At 46.0% G+C, this 24,215-nt stretch overlaps 1 protein-coding gene across 1 annotated transcript in view; it reads right to left on the bottom strand.

Moving 5' to 3' along the window:
- tpk1 (thiamin pyrophosphokinase 1) overlaps positions 1-24,215 on the bottom strand; it is a 121,208-nt gene that overhangs the window by 75,548 nt on the left and 21,445 nt on the right. The window lies entirely within an intron of this gene.

Below are 24,215 nucleotides of genomic sequence, written 5' to 3'. Positions count from 1 at the left end.
GAACTGTGACAAGAAATACAACAGATGTGCAACAGTGTCAACTTGAAATAGGTGCTAAAACCGACTTCCATTACTTTTACATATGGCACAACTTTTAACACATCAGCAGCACCGTGGCCTCTAAAAATACGTGAAGGACTTAACAATGTACATCACACCTACATACTGTAAATCACATTTAAACGTATGCTAAATTGGACGCAATTAGCGAGATAAAAGGAGAAGAATGATTATTCTCACATTCTGAGTCTAACTCTCCTCACCCTTAGCTCTTAAAAAGCGACAACGCAGATGCATTTGCACTGATGTAAATAAGACGCTTATACTGAAGGTACTGCTTTTATTCATAACCTCCACCACCTGCTGCCGATGTTTCACGTCAAGAAATGATTGGAATGTAAATGACTCATTATCTCTGACAGAGAGCAAAGGCTGAGAAACTTTTCAAATGACAACTCCTTGAAAAACAGAAACTTTCCTTTAAGACCGGTGACAGACTGTAAAGCTATCAGTCATTATCTGTGTATAAGTGTGTGCATACACACACAGACACTGAATAATTTTCAGACTTCACACAAATTTGAGAACAGTAACTTCTGTCTGTCAGTTGTTTTTTTTGCAGCTCTGTCTATATTGCGCTCCATTTAAGCGTACAAACACATGTGGTTACAATAAATCTAAAAGCCTTACCAACAGCAGAAAAATGTTTCAAAATGATGTATTGTCATTTGTAGCAATGATTATTACATGCAATAGCGTGGCTATATTTATTTTACTTGTAGTGATCCGGTAATCTCGACACATTCTTTCTAAGTTGTAAGAAAAAGAGCTGCCAGTAGTCACTCAGTAACACTTTAGAGCCGGAGACTTCTCCTAGACAATGCTTGTTTAGATGTGCAGTACTTCCAGTACTGTCTAAAAGTCCATTTTAACTTTACATGACTTCCATCCATCCATCTTCATCCGCTTTGTCCAGGGCCGGGTCGCGGGGGCAGCAGCCTAAGCAAAGAGGCCCAGACCTCCCTCTCCCCAGCCACCTCCTCCAGCTTATCCGGGGGAATACCAAGGCGTTCCCAGGCCAGCCGAGAGATATAATCTCTCCAGCGTGTCCTGGGTCTGCCCCGGGGCCTCCTCCCGGTGGGACATGCCTGGAACACCTCACCCAGGAGGCGCCCAGGGGGCATCCTTGTCAGATGCCCGAACCACCTCAGCTGGCTCCTTTCGATGTGGAGCAGCAGCTGCTCTACTCTGAGCCCCTCCCGGATGGCCGAACTTCTCACCCTATCTCTAAGGGAGAGGCCAGCCACCCTTCGGAGGAAGCTCATTTCTGCCGCTTGTATCCGCGATCTCGTTCTTTCGGTCACTACCCACAGCTCGTGGCCATAGGTGAGGGTAGGGATGTAGATCGACTGGTAAATTGAGAGCTTCGCTTTTACACTCAGCTCCCTCTTCACCACGACGGACCGGTGCAGCGTCCGCATTACTGCAGCCCCAATCCGTCTGTCGATCTCCGGCTCCCTTCTCCCATCACTCGCGAACAAGACCCCGAGATACTTGAACTCCTCCACTTGGGGCAGGAACTCATCCCCGACCCGGAGTGGGCATTCCACCCTTTTCCGGCTGAGAACCATGGCCTCAGATTTGGAGGTGCTGATCCTCATTCCCGCTGCTTCACACTCAGCTGCGAACCGTTCCAGTGCGAGCTGGAGGCCCTCACCCGATGAAGCCAACAGAACCACATCATCTGCAAAAATCAGAGATGAGATTCTGAGGCCACCAAAGCGAAAGCCCTCCGCCACTTGGCTGCGCCTAGAAATCCTGTCCATAAAAATTATGAACAGAACCGGAGACAAAGGGCAGCCCTGGCGGAGCCCATCACCCACCAGGAACGAGTCCGACTTATTGCCGGCAATGCGAACCAAGCTCTTGCAACGGTTGTATAGGGATCGAATGGCCCGTAGCAATGGGCCAGACACCCCATATTCCCGCAACACCTCCCACAGGACACCCCGAGGGACACGGTCGAATGCCTTCTCCAAGTCCACAAAACACATGTAGACTGGTTGGGCAAACTCCCATGCACCCTCAAGTATCCTGGAGAGGATAAAGAGCTGGTCCAGTGTTCCGCGACCAGGACGAAAACCGCATTGTTCCTCCTGTATCCGAGGTTCGACTAACGGACGCACTCTCCTTTCCAGCACCCTGGCATAGACTTTCCCAGGGAGGCTGAGGAGTGTGAGCCCCCTGTAGTTGGAACACACCCTCCGGTCCCCTTTCTTAAAGATGGGGACCACCACCCCGGTCTGCCAGTCCACAGGTACTGCCCCTGATCTCCACGCAACATTGCAGAGGCGTGTCAACCAGGACAGCCCTACAACGTCCAGAGCCTTCAGGAACTCGGGGCGGACCTCATCAACACCAGGGGTTCTGCCACCAAGGAGTTGTTTAACTGCCTCAGTGACCTCGCCCCCGGAAATTGGCGGGTCATTCCCCTCATCCCCAGACTCTGCTTCCTCCTCGGAAGACGTGTCAGTGGGATTAAGGAGGTCCTCGAAGTATTCCTTCCACCGCCTGACAATTTTCTCAGTCGACGTCAGCAGCGCTCCGCCAGCACTATACACAGTGCAGGTAGAGCACCGCTTTCCCCTCCTGAGACGTCTGACGGTTTGCCAGAATCTCTTCGAGGCAGTCCGAAAGTCTTTTTCCATGGCCTCTCCGAACTCCTCCCACACCCGAGTTTTTGCTTCAGCCACTGCCCGAGCCGCATTCCGCTTGGCCTGTCAATACCTGTCGGCTGCCTCCGGAGTCCCACAGGCTAACCAAGCCCGATAGGACTCCTTCTTCAGCCTGGTGGCTCCCTTCACCTCTGGTGTCCACCATTTGGTTCGGGGATTACCACCACGGCAGGCACCAACCACCTTGCGGCCGCAGCTCAATGCAGCAGCTTCGGCAATGGAGACGCTGAACATGGTCCATTCGGACTCAATGTCCCCAGTCTCCCTCGGAATGCTGTTGAAGCTCTGCCGGAGGTGTGCGTTGAAGATCTCGCGGACTGGGGCCTCTGCTAGACGTTCCCAGCACACCCTCACTACGCGTTTAGGTGCACCAGGTCTGTCCAGCGTCTTCCCCCGCCACCTGATCCAACTCACCACCAGGTGGTGATCAGTTGACAGCTCAGCCCCTCTCTTTACCCGAGTGTCCAGAACATATGGTCGCAGATCTGCTGATACGATTACAAAATCGATCATCGACCTACGGCCTAGAGCGTCCTGGTGCCACGTGCACTTATGGACACTCTTATGTTCGAACAGGGTGTTCGTTATGGCCAAACTGTGATTAGCACAGAAGTCCAATAACAGAGCACCGCTCGGGTTCAGATCAGGGAGGCCGTTCCTCCCAATCACGCCCCTCCAGGTCTCGCTGTCGTTACCCACGTGAGCATTGAAGTCTCCCAGCAGGACAACAGAGTCTCCAGGTGGAGCACCCTCCAGCACCCCAGCACCCCCCCCCAGGGACTCTAAGAAGGCTGGGTACTCTGAACTGCCACTCGGCGCATAAGCGCAGATGACAGTCAGGACCCGTTCCCCGACCCTAAGGCGCAGGGAACAAACCCTCTCGTCCACCGGGAAAAACCCCAACGTACCGGCAGCAAGCCGAGGGGATATTAGGATACCCACCCCAGCCCGCCGCCTCTCACCAGGGGCAACTCCAGACTGAGACAGAGTCCAGCCCCTCTCCAGGAGACTGGTTCCAGAGCCCAAGCCATGTGTAGAGGTGAGCCCGACTATATCTAGCCGGTACCTCTCAACCTCACGCACTAACTCAGGCTCCTTCCCCACCAGAGAGGTGACATTCCATGTCCCTATTGCTAGTCTTGGCAGCCGGGGGTCAGTCCTCCAGGGCCTCCGCTCCTGGCCGCCACCCGGCACACAATGCACCCGACCCCTATGGCGCCTCCTGCGGGTGGTGGGCCTGCAGGAGGATGGGCCCATGTCTCCTCTTCGGGCTGTGCCCGGCCGGGCCCCATGGACTAAGGCCCGGCCACCAGACGCTCGCCCTCGGGCACCCTCCCCGGGCCTGGCTCCAGGGCGGGGCCCCGGTAACCCTATCCCGGGCAGGGTAAACTGTTCCCTCGGTGTGCTTTTCATAAGGGTCTTATGAATCGCTCTTTGTCTGGTCCCTCACCCAGGGCCAATTTGCCATGGGAGACCCTACCAGGGGGCAAAAGCCCCCAGACAACATAGCCCCTGGGATCCCTGTGACACACAAACCCCTCCACCACGATAAGGTAGCGATTCAAGGAGGGGCTTTACATGACTTTAAAATGCAAATAGAAAATCTTATAAAAGATTGTTTTTACAACCTCCTGCCTGACTTAAAATAAGGACAGTTTACAGCGATGAGTTAAAAAAAAAAGCAATCTCATAAAATAATAATAATTGAGCAGTGGTGTAACAGCACAAAACCAAAAGCTATGTATTTGTTAAGCAAGCAAGAAACTACCTGTTCTTAACAAGTGTTAGCATGACTCTGCTCAATAGGCGACCAATTAATTTGTTATATTTACAGTTTATTTCGAGTAAATGGGTTAAGAATTAACATTTTGCTGCAAATACAATGATTTCTTGGTGAATGATCATCTTGCAAGAGGTGTTTGCAGACACACAGACAGTGATTTGGTGTATTATAGTGAGAATTTTTGCATGTTAAATGTCAACTGTTACGGTCCTTTTCTTGTGTTGCAGGTCTGCCTCATGAGCCACAGCTGAGGTGTGTTCCAGCTCGTCAGCCACGGCATATAGTCTGCCATCCTAAACTGCCACAGCCCTGCCACTTTCCCCATTTTTGCCAGAGCTGTGAGCTGTAGTGTTTTGGGCAGCGGGCCTTAGTGCGTATGGGTGTGAGAACTTAAACTCTGTGAACTTTGGTTTTCTTTCTTTTATTGTAAGCAAAGGTGTGCCCTTATTGTGTTAATTAGTTCATCCTTGTGGAAGCAGGTAGGGGTTCTCTGCCATTTTTGTTTCAACTGTTTTCTCCTGTTTCTGGTTAGACAGGGAGCTCAGCCATTGTATTTTGTTTTGGTTAGTGAGTACTTGGTTTGATTTTTAGCTAAAGGGGGTGTTTTGTTTGTTGTTTTGGCCTTGGAGACCCTGAAGAAAAGAGCTTCCTTGTGTTCATTTTTACTGTAGTAGTTTTGGGCAATAAATCACGTTTAAATGACATCTATTCTCCAGTAGTTCATGTGTTCTCTTTCACTTTGTGTTACCCCTCACTCCAGTCAACACTTCGTTTTTAAGTGGGGCGTAACATAAGTGGGGGCTCGTCCGGGATTATTTTGGTTATGGCACAGTTTAGCCTGGGTGATTTTATAGCTAAGCCTGCATTGGACCAGCTTGATGCATGTAGGAAGGAGGATTTATGTGCCGTTGCCACGCATTATGAAATCCCTGTGGCTAAGTCCATGAAGAAGAGCGAGTTAAAGACTCTTGTTGTCAGTGGGTTTGTTGGGAAAGGTGTGTTCCCCTTTAGTCGTGGACTCGGGGGATGCCGCGTCAGACCTCGAAACCTCTGATCAGCCTGAGGTTTGCGCTGGGGAGGGGGCGGGGACACCTACGGTGGTCAAACCAGGTGAGGGAAAGCCACCAGCCTCTCTTCCACAGTTTGAGCCCTTCTCTGTCGAATCCAGTAATCCCAGTGTTAGTGCACGCGTAAAGGTACGTTTGGCTCGTCTTGAACTTGAGGCCAAAGCAAGGGAACGTAAGGATGAGCTTGAGTTCAAGCTAAAGTGTCGGCAGCTACAAGCTGAGACATCTATTAGGTTGCGTCAGCTGTAGTTGCAAGCTAACAAATTGTCTCCTGAGCCTTCTGCTCCACATTCAGTGAAGGATGAAGATAACAATAGTAATCCTTCAGATAATTCTCCCCCTGCTCCTGCACCTCCGACATTTGATGTAGGCAAAAACATTGCCCTAGTTCCACCATTCAGGGAGACTGAGGTGGAGGCCTTTTTTAATGCGTTTGAGCGCATTGCTATGGCTTTACATTGGCCCAAGGAGGTTTGGCCCCTTTTGCTTCAGTGCAAATTAATTGGTAAGGCACAGGAAGTATGCGCAGCTCTTACTATCGAGGACAGTCTTGTGTACAACAATGTCAAAAGCGCTATACTCAGAGCCTATGAGTTGGTGCCTGAAGCCTACAGGCAGCGTTTCAGGACCCTGAGGAAATCCACTGCTCAAACATTCCTTGAGTTTGCAAGGGGAAAAGGTGGTGTCAAGCAAGCAAAGTGTCAGAGTTTAACGCATTGCGTAAACTGGTATTGTTGGAGGAATTCAAAAACTGTGTTCCTGACCGTACAGTGCTGTACCTGAATGAACAAAAAGTTGCCACTTTGCAGGAGGCAGCTGTCTTGGCAGAAGAATTTGCTTTGACGCACAAAAGCGTGTTTGTGGGTAAATCTGAATCACACTATCATGAACAAATGAAAAAGGACACAAAGCCGCACCCTCAACAACCTAGGGGTTCCTCGGGTTCCAAGTCTGATAGACAATGTTTTTACTGTCACAAAGTGGGGCATATAGTTTCTGAGTGTTTGGCTCTTAAACGTAAACAAGTGCCCCAGCAATTAAAACAAGCTAAAGGGGTTGGCCTAGTCAAGTCGCTGAACTCCCCCTCTCATGTGACCATTAGTGAACCTGATAAGTGTTTTAAACCCTTCATTTTCAATGGTTTTGTCTCCTTAACAGGGTTTCCTGGGGATCAAAAGCCCGTGAGAATACTGAGGGACACGGGTGGTTCACAATCATTTCTATTGGCCGACGTTTTGCCAGTCAGTGAGGAGTCATCTTGTAACGCGAGTACGATAGTGCAAGGTATTGGGATGGCCTACATACCTGCACCATTACATTGTGTTCATGTGCAGTCGGAGTTAGCCTCTGGTTTTTTCAAGGTTGCAGTGAGAAACTCATTTCCTATTCAGGGTGTTGAGTTTATAATGGGAAATGATATTGCTGGGGACAAAGTACTCCCTGTTCCTGAAGTGGTGGATAAACCCAGCTGTATCCCAGAAGAGGATGAGCTGTTGAAATCCCACCCTGATGTGTTTTCTGTCAGTGTTCTTAGCAAGTCGCAAGCTCGTAAGCTGGAGGAAGTGAACCTGAGTGAGACTGTTCTTGGATCTGTTCTAACTGGGGACAGAGAGCTGGCTGCTAGCCCTTCTAAACCAGCACTCGATGAACAGGGTCTGGCTACTCTGTCTGAGGTTCTTCCTTTGCCAGTCTCATGTGAGTGTTTGAGCCATGCTCAGGAAAATGATGAGTCACTCGCTAAGTGTTTTAAAGAGGTAAGTGAGTTAACAAACAATAAAAAGGCACACAGGTTTTATCTTGAGGATGGGTTACTGCTAAGGAAATGGGTCTCAAGACCTGCATTACAGCAGGAAGGAGGTGATGAGGGTTGGGGGGTGGTACGCCAAATAGTCATTCCTAGGGATTACCGGGGTGGCATGTTGCAGCTTGCGCATGAACACCCATGGTCAGGTCATTTAGAAATCACTAAAACCTATGACCGCATTCTTCAGCACTTTTTCTGGCCAGATCTAAAGAAAGATGTTGCCAAGTTCTGCAAAACTTGCCAATTTTGCCAAATTGTGGGTAAACCTAATCAGACGGTGCCACCTGCTCCTCTTAAACCCATCCCGGTAGTTGGGGAGCCTTTTGAGCGTGTTTTAGTGGACTGTGTGGGTCCTCTACCCAGAACAAAAACGGGTAATCAGTTCCTCTTGACAATCATGTGTGCCACAACCCGTTTTCCTGAAGCCATACCACTTCAAAAAATCACCGCTCCCACTGTGATTAAGGCTCTACTTAAATTCTTTTCAACATTTGGTCTGCCTAGAGTTGTTCAGACCAACCAAGGCAGCAATTTGCCATTGGCCAGAGGGGCCGATGGCGCGATATGGCAGCCTCGCTTCTGTCAGTCTGCCCCAGGGCAGCTGTGGCTACAACCGTAGCTTGCCTCCACCAGTGTGTGAATGTGAGAGTGAATGAATAGTGGCATTGTAAAGCGCTTTGGGTGCCTTGAAAAGCGCTATATAAATCCAATCCATTATTATTATTATTATTATCATTATTATAATTTCCAGTCAAAACTGTTCAAGCAGACATTACAATCACTGGGTATCAAATACATCCCTTCCAGCCCTTACCATCCCCAGTCAGAAGGTGCACTAGAAAGATGGCACCAGACCATAAAGTTGATGATGCGAAAATATTGTCTGGTGACTGACAAGAACTGGGATGAGGGACTGCCATTCCTACTGTTTGCAGCTCGTGAAGCAAAACTGGAGTCCCTTGGTTTCAGCCCTGCTGAACTAGTTTTGGGGCATAGTGTGAGAGGGCCACTAAAAACTCTGACAGAACAGTTTTTATCTGATGTGCAGCCGCAATCAAATGTGCTTGAGTTTGTCACGCAGTGTCGGGAACGTTTGTACCATGCTTGTGCAATAGCTAAGAAGTCTCTGTCAGCAGCCCAAGGGAAAATGAAGCGGCAGTATGACAGGAAGGCAGTGCAGCGTTCTTTTAAACCTGGTGATCAGGTACTCATGTTGGTGCCCACATCTGGTCCATCTCTGTCAGCCCAATTTGCGGGACCATATGTGGTAGAGAGCAAAGTCAATGACACAGACTACATTGTTTGCAGTCCAGATAGAAGGCGTAAAACATGGCTCTGCCATATAAATATGCTGAAACTGTTTCACTCTCGGGAAGACGATCGCGAGGGCTCCATCTCACTCATTTCTGTGCCCATAAACCATGATGATGGTTTGGTGAAGGGTAGTGAAGGTCAGCAGAGTGGCAGGCTCGCAAACTCAGAGGTTCTTGGTGCCTTAGACACGTACCTCTCCTATCTTCCTCATGACAAGAAAGACGACGTGAAAAATCTGATCCAAGCGCACCCTAGTCTGTTTGGGGATGTACCGTCTAGAACCCTAGTGTTAAAGCACGACATTGACGTGGGTGATGCGTGCCCTATTAAGCAACACGCATACCGGTGCCCCCCACTCAAGAGGGAATTAATGAAAAAAGAGGTACAGTACCTGCTTGAAAATGGTTTGGCGATACCTAGCCATAGCTCTTGGAGCTCTCCATGTCTGCTGACACCAAAGTCAGATGGTTCTCCACGTTTTTGTACTGATTTTAGGAGGGTATATGCAGTCACAGTCCCTGACTTATACCCGTTGCCTCGCATGGAAGACTGCATAGACAGTATTGGAGCCGCCACCTACATAACAAAGCTAGATCTGTTAAAAGGGTACTGGCAGGTTCCTCTAACTAGCAGAGCCTCTGATATTTCAGCATTTGTTACTCCAGACCATTTCTTGCAGTACACAGTGATGGCGTTTGGCATGAGGAATGCACCAGCCACTTTCCAACGACTTATGAACTTTGTGTTAGCGGACATTAACAGTTGTAATGTGTATTTGGATGACATTGTGGTATATTCTTCTTGCTGGACTGACCATGTGAGTACTCTGAGGGATGTTTTTGCTCGTTTAACAAAACAGTGAAGAAGGCCCAGCAGCGCCTCTTCTTTCTCAGGAGACTGAAAAGATTCGGCATGAGCCCCCGCATCCTCAGGACCTTCTATCACTGTGCCATTGAGAGCATCCTCACTGGATGCATCACCACCTGGTATGGCAACAGCACCGCCTACAACTGCAAAGCTCTCCAGCGAGTAGTGCGGTGCTCTGAACGGATAATTGGAGGTGAGCTTCCCTCCCTCCAAGACATCTACAGGAAGCGGTGCCTGAGGAAAGCGGGGAGGATCATCAAGGACTCCAGTCACCCCAGCCATAAACTGTTCAGACTGCTTCCATCAGGAAGGAGGTTCTGCAGCATCCGGTCCCGTACCAGCAGACTGAGAGACAGCTTTTTCCATCAGGCCATCAGACTGCTGAACACGTCATAGACACCTCAGCTTCACTACTGGAACTTCAACATTATGCACTCCACACTGTATATAAATGCCACTTGTTTTGCACATATTCAACTCTGTATATTTTATATATTTTATTATTATTATTATTATTATTATTATTATTTTATTTTTTTACTATTTAATTTGTAAAAATGTGTACACACACACACACACACACACACACACACACACACACACACACGTAGGAAAATATTTAGTATACACATCCAGAAATGCATACACTATTATATATTGTACATATATTTATTAGTTTCAGGTTGGCCATTCTTGTATTTTGCTCGTTTGTGTTGTTGTGTTTGCACATCTCTGTTGCTTGTGGGGCTCGCACACAAGAATTTCACTCGCATGTGCTGTGCCAGTGTGCCTGCACATGTGATGTGACAATAAAAAGTGATTTGATTTGTGATTTGATTTAACCCAGGCTTCCCTAACTCTGAACCTGGCAAAGTGTAAATTTGCCAAGGCGGTAGTGACATACGTCGGAAAACAAGTAGGACATGGCCAGGTGCGCCCCGTGAATGCAAAAGTGGAGGCCGTACTGAGCTACCCGGTGCCCACCACAAGACGGGAGCTCAGGCGCTTCCTGGGTCTAGTGGGCTACTACCGATGTTTCTGCCGGAACTTTTCGACAGTAGTGGCTCCCCTGACTCATCTGTGCAGTCCAAAGGAACCCTTCGTATGGACTGCTGAGTGCCAACATGCATTTGACTGTGCAAAGTCTCTCCTTTGCAGTGCCCCTGTACTGGCTGCTCCGGACTTCAGCAAGGCCTTCAAGCTGGAAGTGGACGCAAGCGCTACCGGCGCTGGAGCAGTACTGTTACAGGATGGAGTTGATGGCATCAGTCACCCGGTTTCCTACTTCTCAGCTAAGTTCAAGCCTCATCAACTCAACTATTCCACCATTGAGAAGGAAACCCTGGCCATGTTGCTTGCTCTGCAGCATTTTGACGTGTACGTGGGGTCAACCACCACCCCTGTCATGGTTTATACTGACCATAACCCTCTGGTATTCCTAAAGCACATGTACAATCACAACCAAAGATTGATGGGATGGGCGTTGCTTGCTCAGGAGTACAACATAGACATCTGACATCAGAGAGGTATGGACAACGTGGTGGCTGATGCACTGTCAGGGACCCAGTATTAACCCCAGTAACGGACTTGGTGGCAGTTGTTAAAAGTGTCTGTTTACTGTATGTGATATTTTATGTGGGGGGGTGTTACGGTCGCTGACCTCTAGTGGCTCTCCCTCTGCAGAAGAGGGGTTTTTTTCTCCTTTTCTTGTGTTGCAGGTCTGCCTCATGAGTCACAGCTGAGGTGTGTTCCAGCTCGTCAGCCACGGCATATAGTCTGCCATCCTAAACTGCCACAGCCCTGCCACTTTCCCCATTTTTGTCAGAGCTGTGAGCTGTAGTGTTTTGGGCAGCGGGCCTTAGTGTGTATGGGTGTGAGAACTTAAACTCTGTGAACTTTGGTTTTCTTTCTTTTATTGTAAGCAAAGGTGTGCCCTTATTGTGTTAATTAGTTCATCCTTGTGGAAGCAGGTAGGGGTTCTCTGCCATTTTTGTTTCAACTGTTTTCTCCTGTTTTTGGTTAGACAGGGAGCTCAGCCATTGTATTTTGTTTTGGTTAGTGAGTACTTTGTTTGATTTTTAGCTAAAGGGGGTGTTTTGTTTGTTGTTTTGGCCTTGGAGACCCTGAAGAAAAGAGCTTCCCTGTGTTCATTTTTACTGTAGTAGTTTTGGGCAATAAATCACGTTTAAATGACATCTATTCTCCAGTAGTTCATGTGTTCTCTTTCACTTTGTGTTACCCCTCACTCCAGTCAACACTTCGTTTTTAAGTGGGGCGTAACATCAACTGATGTAGAGGCCTGAAATATATTCCTCCATAGCTTTGCCAGTGGTCAGAAAATTGCTTGAGAAGCATTTATTTGGTCAGACAGTCAGCTGACACGTGCCTGATAATCCCCATTTAAAGACATTTTATACATGATACAGTGTGGCCATGCTGAAGTAAACTGAATTAGCATCAGCTCTTAGGACCAGGTTGGACCAAATGCCTGTGACTCACTGGCTAATTTTCTATGGTTACTTGTATTTTTTTCCCTCTAAATTGTCACTGTGAAGGCCTTTGATTCATTTCTGCATGTCAAATACTCAGAAAGTGAGTTCTCCCGTTTTAACACTGCTATTCTTGACACAAATCCTTTAGAGTCAGAAATGTGCATACAACAGATTTCTCAATGTCCCATTTGTCTTCATCACAGTAAATGGCTCAAGTGGGTAAACCGAACTTGAGAAAGATTATCTCTCCATCTGTACTCTATCCGCAGGCAGTAAAATCTAATTACTGTTATTCTGTTGTTTGAAGAAGACCACAAATACAACAATTAACTCATCTTCTCCTTCACATCAGGGCATTTGAGCCTAACAAGCTCATTCACATACATACAAACACAGCAGCATAAAGGTTTTGGGAACCCAGAATTTATGTCACTGTTAAACTGATGTCCAAAAGGCATGATGTTAAATATTAAATATTACTTTCTACATTATTATTTTTATTTTGTATAATTTCAAAGGAAAGAGTGAAGGAGTGCTATGCTAAAGTTCGGGCAGAGTTCAAGCTTTCATAACTTTTACCAAGGTCTCAGACCTTTATTACTCTGTTAAGGCTATGGCTTAACAGAGTGTCCTTTTACCTTGTTCAAAAGCTAAAAGGACATAGGATGCAAATTTCAAAGTTATACATAGTGCTTAGACCTTGTCCTATCAATCAGCAGTCATGGGTTCCTCTAAGCAGCTGCCTAGCATTCTGAAAATAATTGATGCCCATAGAGAACAGACGAAAAATGGTTTTGGGGTAGCCACTTGCTCATTTAATAATCCAGTTAAGAAATAGAAATTAACAAGTATGTGGAGGTCATGCTAAGATCTATAAGAGAACTTTCCAAGAAAATTGTTCACAGGGTGAGCAGAATGGCAAATCACTTATTTCTCCAAAAGAGGCCTTGAAGAAGATTTTGAAGCCTCTGTAGTGGTGGTGTAACAATCCTAATGTATCTTGGAAACAGGGTCTGTGGACTGATAAAGTTATAACAGTTGTGTTTTTTCTATATTTTTGAAGCAGAAACACATTTGGATTTTAAAAAAAGGCTGAATAAGTTTGGTGGAAGCATATGGATAAATTGTCTAAGGAGCTTGGAAAGAAAAGCGACTGGACTTGTTTAAGTTGCTTGAAGATGTTTCATCTCTCATCCGAGAAGCTTCTTCAGTTCTGAGGGTCAAATGGTGGAGAGTCCCAGATTTAAACCCAGTGGGAGTTTCCCCCCAAAGAGGGACAAAGGACCCCCTGATGATCCTCTACCTAATCACATGAGCCGAGGTGTGAAACTGGGTGTGGGTCACAATCAGCCAGGGTTTCGGGTGAGCTCATTGTGAAACCTGGCCCCTCCCTATCATGTGATTTCCTGAGGTCAGATGGCCCAGGATGTGAGTGGGTGTTAAGGCGTCTGGGAAGGGTTCTCAAAACTGGATTATAGATGGCAGACAGTTGGTGTTGTAAACCACCGCCTCTGTTCAAAGATGGTCGCTCACAGTGGACATAGATGGCTTCTTTCACTCCTCTTTCAAACCATCTGTACTCTCTGTCCAAAATGTGAACATTGACATCCTCGAAAGAGTGTCCTTTATCCTTAAGATGCAGATGGACTGCTGAGTCTTGTCCTGTGGAGGTGGCTCTTCTATGTTTTGCCATACGCTTGTGAAGTGGCTGTTTGGTCTCTCCGATGTAGAGTTCTGGGCATTCCTCGCTGCACTACACAGCATACACCACATTGTTAAGTCTGTGTTTTGGAGTTTTGTCTTTGGGATGAACCAGTTTTTGTCTGAGCATGTTGCTGGGTCTGAAATGCACCGGGATGTCGTGCTTGGAGAAAACTCTCCTGAGTTTCTCTGATACACCGGCTACATAGGGGATAACAATTTTGTTGCGTCTGTCTTTCTTATCCTCCCTCGCTGGTGTCTGGTCTTCTTTTCTGTGCATCTTTGCTGACTTTATAAACGCCCAATTAGGATAACCGCATGTTTTGAGTGCTTCCTTTTGTTACGTTCCCCTGGGGGGGGGGGGGGGGGGGGGGGGGGGTGTCTAGGCGGTGAGGGGACCTCAGGCAGGAGGTAGTGGGACACGCCCACACAGGCACCCTCAGGAGAGAGAGAGGCCCTGCTAGGGCCGTAACACCCCCTCCCATAAATGCAAACCCATGGTTTGTCAAATTACCATAACCAAAAATGAGTCCATAACTGTTTCATGACGAATATTGCAGGCTTTCCACCTACCAAACCCCATAACAACGGTTAGGCATTTCCTGCGGAAACTGCCAATCCCATCTCAGTGGGTTCACAACATTGCCAGAGAGTGGCCCCAGACCCTCGAAACAGTGTCCCATGGGATAGCCAGGGCTTCGAACCTTCACGTGTGGAGAACCCAGCAGGCAGCTAGCAGGCTTCACTGAAACACAGACATGACTGTTAGCAAGGGGTGCAGGTCTGAATGGTGGTTTTAAACATGAACCGGAGAAAGGGTCAACCAGCGGCAGCTCAGGGTTAGTTGGCCTCGTACACTGATTACGGGGTGCTACTGAGCAACTGTGCTCCAGGTTTAGCCTTTTAGTAGGCCTGGCAGGCTTGTCAGTTTGAGAGCCACGACTGACTTTACTCAAAACAGGCCCCTTTCGTGTTGAGTGGGCTTTCTGTTTGAGTGCCAGTCTGACACAATTGGCAACCACATGGCCAGGCTTGTGACAGAAAAAACACAGTTTGGGCCTAGGTCTTAACACCATAACTGCATTTTCCATCTTAGCTGGCCCACTTTTACCTGTCCAGGCTGCGCTATAGTGCAGAGGGATATCCTGTCCTACCGCACTTGCTGTATGAGTCAGCTTAAACTCATCTGCCAGGGTGGCAGCTTGCTGTAGAGTTGTAACCCTCTGTTCACTTAAATAAAGGGCCACAGACTTAGGAACAGAGTTTTTAAAATCCTCCACCAGCATAAGCTCACGTATGGACCCCACATCATTAACCTGGCTTGCCGCACACCACCTATCAAAGAGCCTCGCCTTCTCCCTGACGAAGTCAAGATAGGACTGTCCCTGCACCACAATACACAGCTCACTAGCTGGAAACCACAATACACAGCTCACTAGCTGGAAACCACAATACACAGCTCACTAGCTGGAAACCACAATACACAGCTCACTAGCTGGAAACCACCGCAAACACTCAGCTCACTAGCTGTACCCACACAAAATGGCACTCTGGCCCAGAGCTCACCCTGCTCTGGGCTTAAATACCTTAATTGCTGATGGGAGTCAGCTGTACAGGAGGGAAAGGTGGCACCTCAGGCAGGAGGTAGTGGGACACGCCCACACAGGCACCCTCAGGAGAGAGAGAGGCCCTGCTAGGGCCGTAACACTTTACATGTGTGTGTTCCTTCTTTTTCCCTTCAGGCTTAGAGGGAACATGTTCTGCCCGGTGGTGTAGGGTCCTAATTACTCCAAGTTTGTGTTCCAGAGGATGATGGGAGTCAAAGAGGAGAAACTGGTCTGTGTGTGTGGGCTTCCGGTAAACTTCAATGTTGAGGTTGCCATTCTCTTCAATGTGCACAGCGCAGTCCAGGAAAGGCAAACAGTTGTCCTTTGTGTCTTCCCTGGTGAACTTGATGTTTTTATCCACGGCGTTAATGTGCGCAATTAAGGATTCCACTTGTGTTTTGATTTTGACCCAGGTGTCGTCTACATATCTGTACCAGTGGCTGGGTACTCTCCCTTTGAAAGAGCCAAGAGCCTTCCCTTTCCACTTCTTCCATGTAAAGGTTGGCTACAATAGGTGACACAGGGGAGCCCATGGCGCAGCCATGTTTTTGTCTGTAGAAGCCCTCGTTGTATTTGAAATATGTAGTGGTGAGGCAGAGGTCTAACAGTGTGCAAATCTGATCGGGTGTGAAGTCTGTCCTGTCTTCCAAGGAGCTGTCTTCTTGTAGTCGTTTTCTGACAGTCTCCACTGCCTCCGTGGTGGGTATGCAAGTGAAGAGAGACTACATCAAAGGACACCATGGTTTCATCTGGATCCAGGGTAAGTTTCTGGACCTTATCAGTGAAGTTGGTGGAGTTCTTGATGTAATGTGGGGTGTTTCCCACAAGAGGTGCCAGGATGGTAGCAAGGTGTTTCGAAATGTTGTAAGTGGCTGAGTTTATGTTACTGACAATGGGTCTGAGTGGGACACCTTCTTTGTCGATCTTAGGAAGTCCGTAAATGCACGGTATGGCATTCCCTGGGTAAAGCCGGTGATATGTGAGGCGGTCAATGATTTTGTCCTTTTCAAGGTCTTGAAGGCAAGCTATAGCTTTCTTCTTGTAGCTGCTTGTGGGGTCTCGCTTCGTATGTATTGTTGTCACTGAGGAGAGTAGTGATCTTTGTGGTAATCCGTTATGCTCAGGACCACGGCGCACCTTCCCTTATCAGCTGGTAAAATAGTGATGTTGTGGTCTTTTTGTAAGGGAAGCGACGGCCTTCTTTTCTTGTAATGCGAGGTTAGACGGCGAAACTTTTGCACTGGAGAGGGTGGCTGAGACTTTCATCCTGATTTGCTCTGCTTCTGTCAGTGATAATTTATTAATCTGTATGGCGGTTTCTGTGGCTGTGATGAGGTCCACTATAGGAAACTGTTGTGAAGAAATGGCAAAATTGAGTCCTTTGGCTAATACTCTCTTTTCAGGTTCAGTGAGATTCCGGTCTGAAAGGTTCTTCACCCATTTTTACTGACTGTCCTCAGGTGTGTGTTCTTCTCCGAGTTGTGTAGGTTCAGACCAAGGAGTGAGTGTTCACATTTTGGACAGAGAGGACAGATGGTTTGAAAGAAGAGTGAAAGAAGCCATTTATGTCCAGTGTGAGCGACCATCTTTAAACAGAGTTGGTGGTTTACGACACCAACTGTCTGCCATCTATAATCCAGTTTTGAGAACCCTTCCCAGACCCCTTAACACCCACTCACATACTGGGCCACCTGACCTCAGGAAATCACATGATAGGGAGGGGCCAGGTTTCACAATGAGCTCACCCTGGCTGATTGTGACCCACACCCATTTTTACACCTTGGCTCATGTGATTAGGTAGAGGATCATCAGGGGGTCCTTTGTCCCTCTTTGGGGGGAAACTCCCACTGGGTTTAAATCTGGGACTCTCCACCATTTGACCCTTAGAACTGAAGCTTCCTTGATGAGAGGTGAAACGTCTTCAAGCAACTTAAACAAGTCCAGACGCTTTTCTTTCCAAGCTCCCTAGACTACGATGACCTGGATGACTGAGAACCTTCACAGACATATGGATAAATTCATCCATCATCCTTTGAGCTTGTGTTTAGTCCAGTCAGTGGCACAGGAAAGAATTTATTGGCAGAGCGAAGAATGGATTCATTCAAAATCAGCAAATTTTGTAATCAAACTTCATATTGTCTAAAAATGCTGAAAAAAGGATGAAGAGGATGGCTTCTATAACAGGAAAATCATCCTCTAAAGCCCTCCAATCGACTATCTAAAGTATAGCGACTCTTTAGGTAAGACATGACTGAAAGTCTGTGGATAGACATCCAAAAAGCAGGGCATCCGGGGAACAAGCATGACACACAACTAGAAGCCCTTTGTAGTGAATAATAATAGAAAATCCTTCAAAAAGGAATCAAAAGACTCTTATCTCTACAAAAAGTGCTTACAAGCTTACCAAAAAGGAAGTTATTGTATACTCGCAATGTGCTGTGAAAAAACGTTTGCCTTAAGGTTTGTTTGTTTTTTTTTGTTTTTTTGGGGGGGGGGGGTCTTTGTATTTTTTTTTTCAAACTGTGAAAGCCAGAAATAAAAAAAAATATGGAGAAAAAAATAAGAACAATTAAAATATTAAAGAATTCAATTTGGAAATCAGGCCACCTTTGACTCGCTCAGACTCACAGTAAGAAAAATGCTAGGGACCCAAACGTCTGGATGCCACTGTAGATCTCTCATCATTCCTGATGGCAATATGATGTGAGCTGAGTGGGGACAGCAGAAGAAATGAAGAGGAGATGACCTTGTAAATAAACTACTGACTCTAATCCCTCCCTGCAGGCTTCCAAGCCATCCTGACTTGTCATTCACTCTGCACTTCCACACACACGTAACTAAACCTGTAATTTTACTAGGTTTTTGACAAACTGTGATGCTGCTTTAGGTATGATGTGGAAACACCCACATACGCTCATGTGTGACTGTGCTATAAATGTATATTTATATATTGTTATATTGTACATACAGCAAGCCTGTATTGATGGGTTTTTGCTAGGAAGATTAATACCTGTCAGGTTGGGACTTTAGCTCTGTACAGGAGAGGGCAAACGGTCACGACGAGTGGTGAAAAGATTATTATCCTTATTATGATGCCTCGACACCCTCACTTCATCTATCATACCACCTCCCCCCTCCATATTTCACCCTGTCCTCAGATCCAGTACGCACCCCACACCTTTCCTCAAATATGATTGATTCCCTGCACAACCATCTCATTTTCTATAACTCAACTCTGATACTTCTTACACTACTCTAGCCTTCCCTTTATTACTCTAGGTGGTAAATTTTCAAATCTTTTTATGCCCATCCGTCTTTGAAAGTCTTGTTGGAATATTTGGAGCTCCAACCTTGCTAATGGCTTCTCTCTTTGAATTCTCCACATACCTATTAGCTCCATCTGATGTGTTCATAAATGCTTCTTACTGGCAAGGCTGATATTCCTGATGGGTGATGTTTGCAACCTTCAACTTTAGCAAGCTGCTCAATGTCATCAAATGATTGATTGATGCACTTGTAGCCAACTCAGGTCAGTTTTGTTTTGCAGACAGGGTCACCTTCACTGAATCACCTTGATTTGCTAAACTGCTTATTTGTGTTGCTGTTCAATGAGCAAGTGAGGGATCTCAAAGCAAGTAAATGCGTGACTGAGTGAATGAGTGAGCGGGTGACTGATGATGAGTGAAAGGTTGGGTTGGTGAGATAAGCAGGTTGATCTCACTTCACAACATTACACTTGGCACCAGTAAATGAGTTTCCCCTTTGATCAGCTTTGCGCTCTTGTAGCCTCCATTGCCGCTGTGCTCCCTGCTGCTCTACCTCTCCCACAGGTAATGAGGGGTGGGGGGGCCCAGGGGCACCAGATCAGAGGACCTGAAAGTGTGTACATGTTTGTGAGATACACCAGATGTTTGTGTATGTAAGGGTGGAGACTTGGCTATGATGCCTCTAGGTGAACAACCATTTGGAGAGTGGCTCACACTCAGACACGCTCATGCACACGCAGGCATCTGCTTAGCCAAAAACAAAATTAAAAATGCATCGCACATCAAGCATGGGAATGATAAACTTGCCACAACTGTGTTTACCATTGAACCATGAGAGATCTGAGAAACGCCACTCACACACAATCATCATCTTGTCAAAACTTCTTGAAGTCCCAGTGTGCACTGCTGCCAAGACCAAAACTGATCAAAACTCCTTTTGTGTTCAAGAGAGCCTCACAATTTGACATCAAAACCACAGCATTGGTTTTGGCACTTCAGAAAGCACCCAAAATCACTTTTTTCATCAAAGTAACATTGTCTTAGCACAACCAAATGCACAAATCATTGCATGACACAATCAAGCCGCATCATGTTTTCAGCTGCTGCCAAATGGTGCACTTGCTCTGTTTGATGATTTTTATGATTCTTGCGCCCGTCATACAGCAGAGAATTGAACGTGATAACTAACAAAATTGTCACCTTGCAGCTGTGTGCCCCACCAGGTGAGGCTGCAGTTTAAACACATGTCAGTCAGTCTAATGACTTACATAGTCAAGACCCTGAACCTACCTATTAGATGGACACCAAAGATTAGTGTCAGCATGTTCTCCTAGGTTACAGGAAAACAGAGTGCAGTGAAGATGCGGTCATTGCTATGCTTTTAATCCCTCTATTTGTGTTACATTTTCAAGTAATTAAAAATCTCTGGCCATCAAAATGTAATCAGAAGTGTGAAGAAAATTCTCTCAAGACATTCAACAGATTAATGAAAATTTAATGGGATAGACAGCTTTTTGGGTATATATGCACTCATATGTATATTTTTTCTTTATACAATTATATAGAACTATAGACATATACAAATATTGTTTCTAATGTTGTTTTGTTATGCATTTACCTAATCATCTTATCTTCTCCCTCAAGACCCCCACCCACCCAAAAAAAAAAGAAACAAAAAGAAAAGAAAAGCAATCTTCATCATGTTGGGTAGCAGGCAGGTTTTGGTGTGAAATCTCATCAGGAAGATTGGTTTGTCTTGTGTTATTAAACACTTTTCACAGGTTCTCTTATGCAAAAGCAAAAATCAAGCGAGCAACATATTTCTTACTATACAGCTGCTGTGCGATGGATAAAGCGGAGGTGCCTCTTGGGTTTTTGCTAAGTTGATAAGAATATCAAAGCCACGTTCATTAAAATTCCACCTGAAGTGGTTTCAATCACACGTTTGCCTTCAAAGTTATTTTGTTTACTAACATTCCTCCATGACTGCGTAAGTTTGCTAATTACATTATTTCATATATTAGCGTACAGTTTTATTGTATTTTCAGGTGATCATCAAAACTGAGGGAAAACCAGTGATCCAGCTCAAATAAATGAGAATTTTAAAGTTATTCTAGTTCAGAGCGGTGCTGTTTTTGATCAGTGATTAAAAAGAAAAATAAATAAACAAAGCTATAGGATGTAGGTTATCATGACACTGCCTGGTTTATATATTTAATACATCACAGTCAGCTAGCATAACTCTATGCATCAATGCATCTAATAAACAACACCTTAGGGAGTCTGAAGCTCTACTTTTGTTCAAAAATCTATTTTTAATCTATTTTTAATCTTTTAACGACTAGTCTTACACACATATTTTCTGAGTTTCTTTTTGTTTTATACTCTGATAAAGTGACTCAGACTATTCATGGAGTCCTCGCATGTCCCCTAGTTACCACAAGGAAGTGGCTGGAATCTAAGAGATTTCCTTGGTCCATAAACTACCAGCAAACTTGTGACCAGCAGGTTGCTGATGTGAAAGTGACTGAGCACAATTCTACTCATCTTCAACAACAACGATCAAAATGCCCTTGGCCATAACTGCTTTTCTGAGTGTGCTAAAGTGGAGCCATTCAGTGAGCTTGTACTGTGCAACTACTCTGTGTTTGAATAGGATTGTACAGCCCATTCTGCATTAAATTTTCTGCCCTTTTCACAGAAGTTTGAGTTATTTGCAAATATTATATGTGTAAGCAAGATTTTCACAGGAGTGAGAAAACCTTTAGGGTGATATAGAATGGCAGTTCCCTAAATGAATGGCCTTTTAGAATTTCACATTTGACAATGCTCTGTACTCATACTAACATCTTGTCATTGATGAAAAACACCACAGGATTCACGTACTCACATTGCAGGCCTAGTGATAGACTGGCGACCAGTCCAGGGTGTACCTGCCTTTCACCCATTTCTTTGTAATTTATAGTCTGGACTGTACAGACAAATAACCAGACCTTACTTGCCTTTTAATAAGCATATATATCCTACAGGGTAAGGCTCTGACTTTGTGTGCACGCATGCACCAAGCAACACTTCAGAGTATCTAGCCTACTTGGAATCTCCAAGTGGTATCCTGGTCTTTGGTTATGAGTATATACACTCAACAAAAATGTAAACGCAACACCTTTGTTACTGCTCCCATTCCCCATGGGATGGACGTAGAGACCTAAAATTCATTCCAGATACACAATATAACCATCCCTCCCAAACAGTGGTCACAAATCAGTCCAAATGTGTGGTAGTGGGCACATCTGCTATATTGAGATAATCCATCCCACCTCACAGGTGTGCCACATCAGGATGCTGATCTGACATCATGAGTAGTGCACAGGTGTACCTCAGACTGCCCACAACAAAAGGCCACCCTGGAATGTGCAGTTTTTTGCGCTATTGGGGGTCTGGGGACCCAGAACCGGTCAGTATCTGGTGTGACCACCATTTGCCTCATGCAGTGCAACACATCGTCGCATGGAGTCTATCAAATTGTCAATTGTGGCCTGTGGAATGTTGGTCCACTCCACTTCAATGGCTGTGCGAGGTTGTTGGATATTCGTGGGAACTGGTACACGCTGTCGTATACGCCGGTCAAGCACATCCCGAACATGCTCAATGGGTGACATGTCCGGTGAGTATGCTGGCCATGCAAGAACTGGGACATTCTCAGCTGCCATCTGCCCTGAACAATGTGAACCATGATTCATCCGTGAAGCGCACACCTCTCCAACGTGCCAGACGCCATCGAATGTGAGCATTTGCCCACACAAGTCTGTTACGGCGACGAGCTGGAGTCAGGTCAAGACCCCGATGAGGACGACGGGCATGCAGTTGAGCGTCCCTGAGTTTCTGACAGTTTGTGCAGAAATTGTTTGGTTGTGCAAACCAATTGTTCCAGCAGCTGTCTGGGTGGCTGGTCTCAGACGATCTTGGAGGTGAACCTGCTGGATGTGGAGGTCCTGGGCTGGTGTGGTTACACGAGGTCTGCGGTTGTGAGGCCGGTTGGATGTGCTGCCATATTCTCTGAAACGCCTGTGGAGACGGCTTATGGTTGAGAAATGAACATTCAATGCACGGGCGACAGATCTGGTTGACATTCCTGCTGTCAGCATGCCAATTGCACGCTCCCTCATTGCTTGTGGCATCTGTGGCATTTTGCTGTGAGACAAAACTGCACATTCCAGGGTGGCCTTTTGTTGTGGGCAGTCTGAGGTACACCTGTGCACTACTCATGATGTCAGATCAGCATCCTGATGTGGCACACCTGTGAGGTGGGATGGATTATCTCAATATAGCAGATGTGCCCACTACCACACATTTGGACTGATTTGTGACCACTGTTTGGGAGGGATGGTTATATTGTGTATCTGGAATGAATTTTAGGTCTCTACGTCCATCCCATGGGGAATGGGAGCAGTAACAAAGGTGTTGCGTTTATATTTTTGTTGAGTGTAATTGAGAAATACTTATTTATTCCTCTGCTGACTTTGCATGTTTGCTCACTTCCAAAGACACAATCTCTAATTTTTATTGTAGTTTAATTTTAATGGAGACATATGGAATATCAATCGAGAATCCAGGGGAAAAAATACATTACATATAAGTTATACATTGATTTTTTATGAAAAAAGCATTTTATCCTCAAGAAAAACAAGACTTAGTACTTGGTGGAAAAGCCTTTGTTGGCAAACAGATATGAGATGTTTCTTGCAGTTGGTCACTGTCTCAATCTCACGATGGATTTAGGCACTTTGCAGAATTTCTCTAAATCTTTTAGGTTTCTTGGCTGCTGCTTGGCAATTTGAAGATCCTGGTATCTCCACAGGTTTTCTATAGGACTGATGTCTCGAGACTGGCTAGGCCACTCTATGATCTAATTGCACTTCTTCTTTAGTCACTCCTTTGCTGGCTTGGCAACAAAGGAATTGCTTTTGGGTCATTGTAAAGCTTGATTTAGACTTCTAAGGGAAATATACATCCAGACTTGCATAGTAACGAGAAACTCCTGCCATCCCTACACTGCAATCTTCCACCCCATTCAAGACAAGGTATCCGTTGACCTGACATGTAGTTACATTTTATCACAGGTGCACTTCAGGTTACGTAGAAGGTTGGAGCATGCAGTTAAAATGGGATTCCGGTTATGCTGTAAATTACAACATTCATTTTCTGGCTGAGGAAAAGATGTTTTTATCCATTGGTCACTCGATCCAATTAAGCCAAAAGCCCAGATGCATAGTGTTTCCTCCTCCATGCTTGACTTTGGGGATGGTGCTCTTTGGGTCATACTTGGCATTTCTAGTGCTCCAAAGGCTTCTTGAGCAGGGGGGACTTGCAGGCACTGTAAGTTTCAATCCATTAGCATAGTGTATCATCAGTAATGTTCTTGGTGACTCTGGTCCCAACTGCTTTCAGGTCATTAACAAGCTTGGCCTGTGTAGTTTTGGGCTGATCCACCACCTTTCTCTTAAATCAACCTCACTTGATCAAACCTCATGCAAGATCCTGCATGGAGCGCCAGACAAACATCCATGCCAGAATCCAAG

Source organism: Diplotaxodon limnothrissa, linkage group LG9 (assembly GCF_057381915.1).
Source record: "Diplotaxodon limnothrissa isolate DT_005_m linkage group LG9, D_limnothrissa_male_GT1.1, whole genome shotgun sequence".
NCBI lineage: Eukaryota > Metazoa > Chordata > Actinopteri > Cichliformes > Cichlidae > Diplotaxodon > Diplotaxodon limnothrissa.
Note: the sequence above shows the minus strand (reverse complement) of the source record. Positions and strands in the feature narration are given on the sequence as shown.